The sequence below is a fragment of the Pteropus vampyrus genome, unplaced genomic scaffold (genome assembly GCF_000151845.1).
Source record: "Pteropus vampyrus isolate Shadow unplaced genomic scaffold, Pvam_2.0 Scaffold61, whole genome shotgun sequence".
NCBI classification, from domain to species: Eukaryota; Metazoa; Chordata; class Mammalia; order Chiroptera; family Pteropodidae; genus Pteropus; species Pteropus vampyrus.
In genome coordinates, this window is record NW_011888842.1 from 399454 (window position 1) to 408598 (window position 9145).

General features: G+C 48.2%; 1 long non-coding RNA gene across 1 annotated transcript; it reads left to right on the forward strand.

Moving 5' to 3' along the window:
* The first annotated feature begins 2651 nt into the window (after positions 1–2651).
* On the forward strand, positions 2652–4485 carry LOC111740305. The gene is made up of 3 exons (XR_002780582.1): positions 2652–2823; positions 3691–3960; positions 4248–4485. It is a non-coding gene; the product is annotated as an uncharacterized LOC111740305 (long non-coding RNA).
* Positions 4486–9145: the final 4660 nt, after the last annotated feature.

Sequence of the window (9145 nt, forward strand, 5' to 3'; positions counted from 1 at the left end):
TTGTAGGATATTTGGAGGGGAAGTCTGGTTGCAACAAAAGCGGAGGTTTTATTGGAGAGTCGCTTTAAGAGGGAGCTGAATCTTCTAACTGGACTTTCTGGTACTCTGGTCCATCCCCATGGCACGAGCCCCTCTGGAGGAGAGTGTGGAAAAGTGCTAGGGATGCGGAGTCAGGAGATCCGAATTCTAGTTCTGACTCTGCTGTAGACTAATGTGGCCTCGAGTAGATCACTGTCCTTCCTAGGCCTCTAGTTTCCCACCTGTTAAAAAGGACCATGACGTCTTTACTGTTCCCAGGAATGTTGGTGCTGGGTAGGCTCATGATGTCCTGATGGACAGATGGGGAGGAAGATGGACCCCAGAGGGGGTGTTTGTCTTTTCGTCTTCTGCTTATTTCCCCTAGCATAATGTCCTCAAGTTTCATCCACATTGTAGCATGCATCAGAATTTTCTTCCTTTTTAAGGCCGAATGATATTCCACTGTGTATATATACCACATTTTGCTTATCCATCCATCTAGTAACAAACGTTTGGGCTGCTTCCACATTTTAGCTACTGTGAATAATGCTGTAATGAACATGGGTGTACAAATATCTCTTCAAGAGCCTGCTTTCCATTCTTTTGGATATATACTCAGAAGTGGAATCGCTGGATCACATTGTAGTTCTATTTTTAATTTTTTGAGAAACTACCATACTGTTTTCCATAGCAGCTATACCATTTTACAACCTCACCAACAGTGCACAAAGATTCTGATTTCCCCGTATTCTCGCCAGGACTTGTTATTTTCTGTTTTATTTGATAGTGGCCATCCTAATGGCTGTGAAGTGCTATCTCACTGTGGTTTTGATTTACATTTCTATAATGATTAGTGATGTGGAGTATTTTTTCATACATTTTTATGACATCTTGGGCAGGGTGGCCACTTTCTTCTCCTTTCAGCCCCTAACTCTGGGCTCCCTGCGCCTGGAGAGGCCCCCTTTGTGCACCTGCAGCCCTGAGGCCCTCTAAGACTTGACCTAGACAATCACAGGATCTTGGACTCTCACAATGGGAAGGGCTCCTAGCATTCCCCAGGTTCAGCCTCTCATTGTAGAGATGGGAGGACCACAGTCCAGAGAAGTTTAGTAAGTTGTCCAGGGTTGTCCTGAGATCCGTGAAGGTGCTGGATGCTGGCGCTGCCAGTGGTTGGCACACTCTGAGCTTCGAGCCCTTTCTTCCCACTGCTTCCCTGGAGCTCTGCTCTGCAACCACTCGCTTGCGTTTTTGCAAAGTGATGTCATCTTCAGATAATGGTTTTTCCGTTTGTTCGCGGTGGAGCAGGAGTTCCAGATATTGCGCTTTGGGGGAGGGGCTCAGGACAGCTAATTGTGCACCCCTCAAGCATAGGGAGCTGGGTAGGCCCCCCGCTCCTGACATCCCCATCTGAGGTACAGAAGTGAGGCCCATTGTCTCAGGCCTCCTGGTCTCCCGAGCCCTGAATGAACAAAACTGGTGAGGGCCCCAGAGAGGAGCCTCTCCACTTCTTCCTTGTGCAGATGGGAGTCTGAGGCCCAGAGAGCAGGGACTTGCTGAGCTCACACAGCATTTAGAGGCAAAACTTGGACTCATACCCAGACTCCTAACATCGTGGGCTACTTGCCCGTAGCTCAGGGCCTCTCGACCTCAGCACTGTTGACATTTTGGGCAAGGGGGGGCTTTGTTGTGAGGTGCTGTCCTGTGCATTGTAAGATGTTCAGCAGCATCCCTGGCCACCACCCACTACATGCCAGCAGCACCTCCTGAGTCGTGACAACCAAAAATATACCCGGCTATTGCCAAATGCCCCCTCCCACCCCCAGGAGACAGCAAATTTATCTCCCTTGAGAACCACTGCCATAATTGCAGAACCTGGCAGAAATCACATACCCACCACCCTCCATTTTTAGATGTGTTTTTGGGTGGGGGAAATTCCTTTGTCCGCAGGAAGAAAGTAACCCTCCACCTTCCGAGCTTTTAGCCACGGCTATGGGCAAGAGAGGATTCTTGAATCTGAAGCCCAAAGGTGCTTTGTCTGAGGTCTCGACTCCATGCCCTATCGACACCTCCAGGATGTCAGAACAGCCCTGAAGGGGGCTGCGAGGAGCTGGCAGGAGTTCGAGACCAACTCCTGGCTAGAAACACTGCTTCCTCTGACCACTTTTCTTGAAGCAAACCTGCTGATTTATTTTCTTGGGAAAATAAAAATAAATGCTGGCTTTCGTAATCTCATCTCCAACCCCATCTGGAAAAACCAGGCTCATGCGGCTTGGCAGCCGGGGCTCTCAGGGCTGTGTTTGGCGGAACCTGGAGTCATCATGGGCGCTCGAACATCGGAGCAGGCACGGCCTACATTTCCTTTCCTGTTACAAGGTTCCTTGGAATGTAAGCAGCCCCAGGAGGCAGTCCGTGGGTGGGCAGGCGGAATGTGGTGGAAAGAAGCCCTGGGCAGGCCAGAGGCCAGCTCAACTTCTGACTTGTTGCGTGACATCGAGTCATCGCTCTTTTCTCGCTGGGCCTCAACTTCCCCATCTGTGAAGTGGGAGGAGCAGTGTTTCTATGAACCATATGCATCAAAATCACTTAAGGAATGTGTTTAAAATGCATATTCTTGATTCTTCCTCCAGATGTCCTAATGTGGTTTATGAGCATCCATGTAATTTAGGTGTGCTTAACTTTGGGGATCCACTGCCCCAAGGACCCAGAATTTTCCGTCCAGGCTTCAAGTTTGAACAGCACTACAGTTCTGCAGAGTTGCCATTTCTGCCTCATAACCAGTATGAGGGTCAATCCTGAGGCGAGAGGGTAAGAGTCATGTGGTGGGTCTGGACAGGGCATTGCTCCTGAAAATTATCTGTTATCAAGTCCCTGGCAAAGTCCCTGAGGTCTTCAATCCAACTGAAGTCGCTGTTAAAGCACTTTATTCCTGCAACGATGAAACTCTAGCAGCTAGTTACACAGTCTGGTTTCAAAATTGTGCCATTTATTATTTTGGTCGGATTGGCTTGTAAACCCTTGTGTAGTCATACATCATTTATAACTGCATTATTCCACAAGAATGCATTTTCCAGATGAGGTCTATTCCTTCTGTGAAAAACTAAAAAAAAATTTTTCTTTCTTTTTATGTGAAGTGGAAGTCTTTCACAATGTGTACCTATTTATGTCATCCTAAATGAAGGTCAGGGAACATAATTTTACTAATTCCTGATGACCAAGGGCTGTCACTGTGAGCCTCAACTATTGTATGCATGCTACTTTTAGAGACTCCTAAGTTGTATGATCACTGTGCTTGGGGGACACTAAATGTCCCCCGAGATGCTAAATCCTTGTGTTTGTTTCTCAAAGTTTTGTTTTGCTTTTATTTTTGTATTTTAGAGTATTTCTTCTTTATATAGCATGTCAGCAGTTGCTTCTTACCAATATCATGACAACGCCCCCTAGTGGAAAACAAATAACCCATGTATATTAGAATAATTTGTAGTATAAGAGTTAATAAACAATGAATGAGAAGATCCCCTAATAAGTTAAAGGCATGGACCTTTTACTTTTATTTTGGCAGCTGGGAGTAGGAGGTAGTTCCCTCCCCGCCTACTTTGATAGCCTCTGATAGCTTTCTGGAAAATGAGGAATTAGTATAGATAAATTTTTCCATGTAAATAATTTACATTCCAGGTGGATTTGTTTTGTGTCTGAATTAGAGATGTCGTCATTTCCTCCTCATCCACACCCTCTTCTTGGAGAAGCTGCTCCACCCCTGGCTCATGACACAAGACCCAGCTCACTGACCACCTGATCCCACCACTCGGGCCAATCAGATTCTCTGGCCAGGAAATTTGCACCTGGGATTTATAACTGAAAAAGTTACCTGTGTGGAGCTGAACTTGCAGGCCATGTGACTCAGGGGCTGAGACCACCGTAGGGAGCCGCCCTCATGAGTCATGAGTAAGCCCAGAATGAGCCCAGAAGCCAGGCTGTGGAGCCTCCCTGGGCAGAGATTCAGGTGGAGGGGGGCGGTCAGAGGAGGGGGCGGCAGGAGACACAAGGGTGCCAAGCCCCTGGTCAAGCCACAGAAAATCAGGGCAAGGAAAACTCTGAAAGAGCCCTGGCTTCTCCCTACATTTGGGATACTGCGATCTTGGGAGGGGCAGAAACTGACCCAAGGTCATCCAGAGAGGAAGCGACTTAACTGGACCTGAACTCTGCCGTGCTTGTTCTGCTTTCCCATCCAGGCACCTGGCTCAGAGGATGGACAGACCATGTCTCCGCTCTTTCTTCTGCCACATTCTCTTCTGCTGGGAATCTGAAGCCTAGGCAGATGCCATGGTATGGCATGACTTGCTCCCAACATCTCCCTAACAGCTGGTCACAGTGCCTACAATTCCACCAACTCCCATTTCCAGAAGCAGCCCTGGGCAGAGGAACACCATGTGTCTTGTTCACAGGAAGGATTAAATAATGGGTTAAAAAATCCAAGGTAAGGACATCCACATTTATTGAATCCCCAGATAACTATATACCCATCACTTCCACACGGGAAAAAAAAAATGAGGCTCAGAGGGGCGAGATGACTTGTCCAAGGTCACATAGCAAGTTAGGAGCAGGGCTCAAATCTGCTTCCAGAGCCCAGTCTCCTTGCTCTACAGAGCACAGGTGCTGAGTTCTGGAGCCAGGGATAAGCTGAGGAGGGGGGCAGATACAAGATGACCGTGTGCCATGGAATCATTCATGGAGCAGAGTCCTGGCCTAGGAATTAGTGCCAACTGGCTCCATCACCCTGGACTCCTTTCTGGGCCTCAATTTCCTCACCTTCAAAGGAAGGCTGGACTGGATGTTCTCTGCAATCCCAGAGAACTCTACGGGCTGAGAGTGAGGCTGGGCTCTGGAGCCTGAAGCGGGAGGACCTTGTGGCAATAGCTGTCTGTCCACCCAGGATTCAGATTCCAAGTGACCAGACAGTAAGAGCATGGACTCTGGGGCTCAAATGCCAGGCTTCGAATCCTCCTGCTCCATTCACTACTACCGCGTGGGCCCAAGTAGGTTAAATTAATGGTTCTAGCTTTAGTTTCCTCATTTATAAAATGAGGATAATAATCCCATAGTTAAGGATTAAATAAGTTAATTCATGTAAATGCCTGGCACTAGTAAATGCTCAGTGCATGTTAATTATGGCTTCCATCCCGCATGTCCTGTGGTACCCTTTGAGGGTGAGAAGGTTTAAGCTTCTAGTCCTGCTGAATTTCTCCTCCCAGATACAAGGCAGCCCTGGGATCCAGCAGCTGGTCCCTGCAGGCCTATTTCCTGGGCAGAGTGAGTCCATGATCACTCAGACATGACACATGGCCCAGCCACCCCCACGGTGACCACAGGCGGCCGGTCCTGGGCTAAAAATACCACTTTCATGAATGGAGCCAGGAGGGCCATTCTGGGACCCACAATTAGTGTTTGTGTTAAAACTGAATCTCTGGCTCTCCACCCCTTGGTATCTCCCCTTCTGTTCTGCTACTTTGGGGAGCCTCACTCAGGATTGGGGGGATCGTGTGTGGTGGGGGAGGTGCCAAGGAGGGGTAGAGTGCACTGATGGCTCCTTTAACAAATAAGGAACCAGCAGACTGTCCCCCAATTCCCCTATAACTTTGAGAGGTAGGAATGAAAATCTCCCTTCATGTGGAGGAAATGGAAGTTTTCAGAGTTCACGGCCAGGGAGTATTCAGTCAAATTTGGGCTCTGGATCTGTGTCCCATCCCGAAGTGTCTTTCCCTCCACCTGCAGCTGCCATGGGACAGCCCATTGTGGAGGGACGCCGACTGGAGTGGGGGGCTGGCCTGAACAGGCTTTCTTCTTTCCCTGAGACCCAGAGGTGTGGTCATCTTATGAGGATCAGGAATGGAAAGGAGGGCCCAGCTCAGGGAGCAACAGAACCAGAGCTGAAGCTGAACTGGAGATACCCCAGTGGGGCATGAGGTGAAGGACCACGTCTGGGATGGGCAGACAGAGCAGCAGGACCAAGGTGTCAGGAAGCCAAAGCAGGCAACAGTCTCGGGGGACCCACCAGGCTGCTACCAACTGGAGCCTCCAATATTCTTCCTTCTGCGGCATCTGTGGGATGTGACCTGGGTTAGGCTGGTAGGTGGGGATGCAGTTAGTGGCAGGGCAGAAGTTGAGGCCCACCAAAAGGGGTCGAGCCTGGCCATGCCACTGCCCGGCTAAATCCCTTCCAGGGCTCCTTAGTGCTTAAGTGTCTGTCTTCAGCCAGACTGTGAGCTCTCTGAAGGCAGCATGCATTGGAAAAAATGACAAGGAGGAACTTTGAGCCCATGGCCCCAGATGCATTGTCCTTTCCTAGAGAAGAATTAGCGGTCCAAAGGGGCATGGAGAACAGTGGCGGGCTCAGAGGGGCATGGAGAAGGACTAAGGTCCAATTCACTTTGCTCAGGGACTCCTTGAACTCCTTATCGTGGAGACCGCGCTGAACTCAGAAAATACTGCCCCCTACCGTGACCCTCAGGGATAGCCATGCCTAAAGGGGTGGCTGTCGCCCCTGCTCATAGAAAAAGCAGGAGTTACAGATGATCCTTTCATAGTCCTCAAGCTAGATTCCATGTAGGCTCGAAGTGGGTTCTGGAGGGTTTTAGGATTTGGGGAGCTGAGGTCTTTGAGAATTTTGGAAATCTTAGAGCTTTCACAATCTTTAGAAGTCTTGAAATCTTGGAAATGTTAGAACCTTTGGAATTTTAAAATGTGGAGCCCTTTTAGGATCTTGGACTCTTCGGACATTCTAGAATGTTGAGAGATTTAATCTGGGGCTCTTTCAGTCCCAGAGTGGAAGATGCCCTTTTGGTGTCAAGACAGACAGTCACCAGCAGATCCAACCTCTCTCCTTCCACCAGCCCTCGGAGCCCAGTATTTCAAATATCCTGATCTTGTGCAGTTTTTCATTCCAGATTTTAAATACAAAATTGTATCAATCATCTTAAGTTTTTGATGTTGTGTTTCTTAAACACATGATGATAATATTTTTTGGCTTATTGGATTTTTGAAATTCCAGGGCTTTTTAAAGATGATTTTTGCCCCTTATGTCATGGATACACCAAATATTCACCCTGGGATGGGACGTAGAAATCAACTACTTATACAAATAGAGAAACTAAGGCCCAAATAGGGCATAAGATTTATTTAGGATCCTACAGTGATTCAGAGTCAGATCTGGGCTTCTTGGCTTCTGGATCTGAGCTGTACCCACTGCCTCCCCACTGCCCACCCAGCACCCCTGTTCTTAGTTGCTGCCCTATCCACTCAGGCCGAGGATGTTCAATGCCTTTCCTCAGAGCTTTCTCCCACTTCCAAGTTCCCCTCTGCCAAATGGGGCCAGGGATTCTTGAGCTAGGCCCAGGCCCTCCTGCCTGGAACGTGAGATGTGTGTAAGGAACAGACATACTGCCAGGTTACTTTCAGCAAGCAGGATGCAGGAGGAAATGAGTTAAACAGAATCTCCACTGTAGCTCATCCAGGGCTCTTGGAGTCTGGAAAGCTCTTTAGAGAACTGGAGAGTCGTTTAGACCCAGCACTTGGACTTCTCCAGCAGCCTTCTCTAGTGCGTGCCTGCTGAGGCCTCCCCACCCCTCTCTGCCTCTTCCTCCATCTGCCACTGTTGCCTACTGCATCTTCTTTCCTTCTGTCCCAGGGCTTTTGCTTCTGTGTGGCCTTCGCCTCCTCATTGTTTCTCCTGCCTTATAGTCCTGTGAGCTCCTGGCCTCTGCAGCCCCAGAGTTTCTCTTTGCTTCTCTTCATGTATCTCAGCTTTGGCTCTCACTCCCGACTTCTCAACTTATACTCAGAGAGTAGTACATATCTCAACTTATACAAAATGAGGAACTGATTGGTTTGGAAGTCACCCACCAGGTGACTAAATGAGCTCTTATACCTGGTCTCTGATTCTTTGACACCAGTGGGTGTCCAAAAATTCAATTCAGTTGTGACACAAACCCCCAGAGTTAGAGCAGACACCATAGGTTTAGGGCTCAGTCTCACAAGCCCGCCCCTATTTCAGATGTCAGTTGCAAGTCTCAGGATCACCCATACTTCTGACTGACTAGTTACGAATTTGGAGGCTCCCACAACCCTCTCTTCAGGTTCCATAATCTGCTAGAACATCTCACAAAATTCAAGAACATGCTTTACCCACTATTACTGGTGTATTATAAAGAATGTAACCCAGAAGCAACCCAATGGAAGAGATGCATAGGACGAAATATGGCAGGGGGTGGGTTTCTATGCCCTTGCAGGCACCTCACCCTCCCAGCAAGTCGATATGTTGACCCACCCAGAAGCTCTCCAAACTCTTGTCGTTTAGAGGGTTTTATGGAAGTTTCATTATGTAGACATGATAGATTTAATCCTTGGGCATTGTAATTGAATTCAATCTCTTAGCCTCTCTCCCCTCCCAGGAGTCACAGTGCAGACAACCAGTCCCATCCTGAACCTACCTAGGTCCTCCAACAAGTCATCTCATTAACGTACAAGAGACAATGAATTCCAAGGAATTTAGGATCTCCAGTGCCAGGAACCAAGGACAAAGAACAAATATTTATTTATTTTTATTAGACCATACTGGGTCACTTCTCACACTGCTAGCCAATGTCAAGATTGGCTGCTTTTAGCTCAAACACCCGCTTTGGTCCAGGCAGCCCTGACCAGGGTGGAAGGATCATGTAGTGTAGTGTGTGCCCATGTATAAGCTGCTCAGCTTGGACACAGACATGGCTGGTGACAGAAGTGCCTGGGTAACTGATAGCTACTCAGTCTGGCTCATGTAGGAACATATAGGGCAAGAACCCGTTAGTTTAAGTGTGCTGTCTTCAGAAATCCTCTCTCCCCAACTCCTTCCTTCTTATCATCTCTCTTTTGCTTTTTAAAAATGACACATTGGAAAGAAAACAACTGTCTCCACATTTAGCCATCCTACAGCTGGCTGTCAATCAACGTGATCCCTCTTCCCTCCACTTCCATCCCTTCCACCTCCCCCTGACTTCCCTCTCTCCTCATGTCTGCCCAGTCACTCAGGTCTTCTGTTAGTTTCTGAAATAGACAAAGCCATTTCTCATCACAAGGGCTTCATATATGCTGTTCC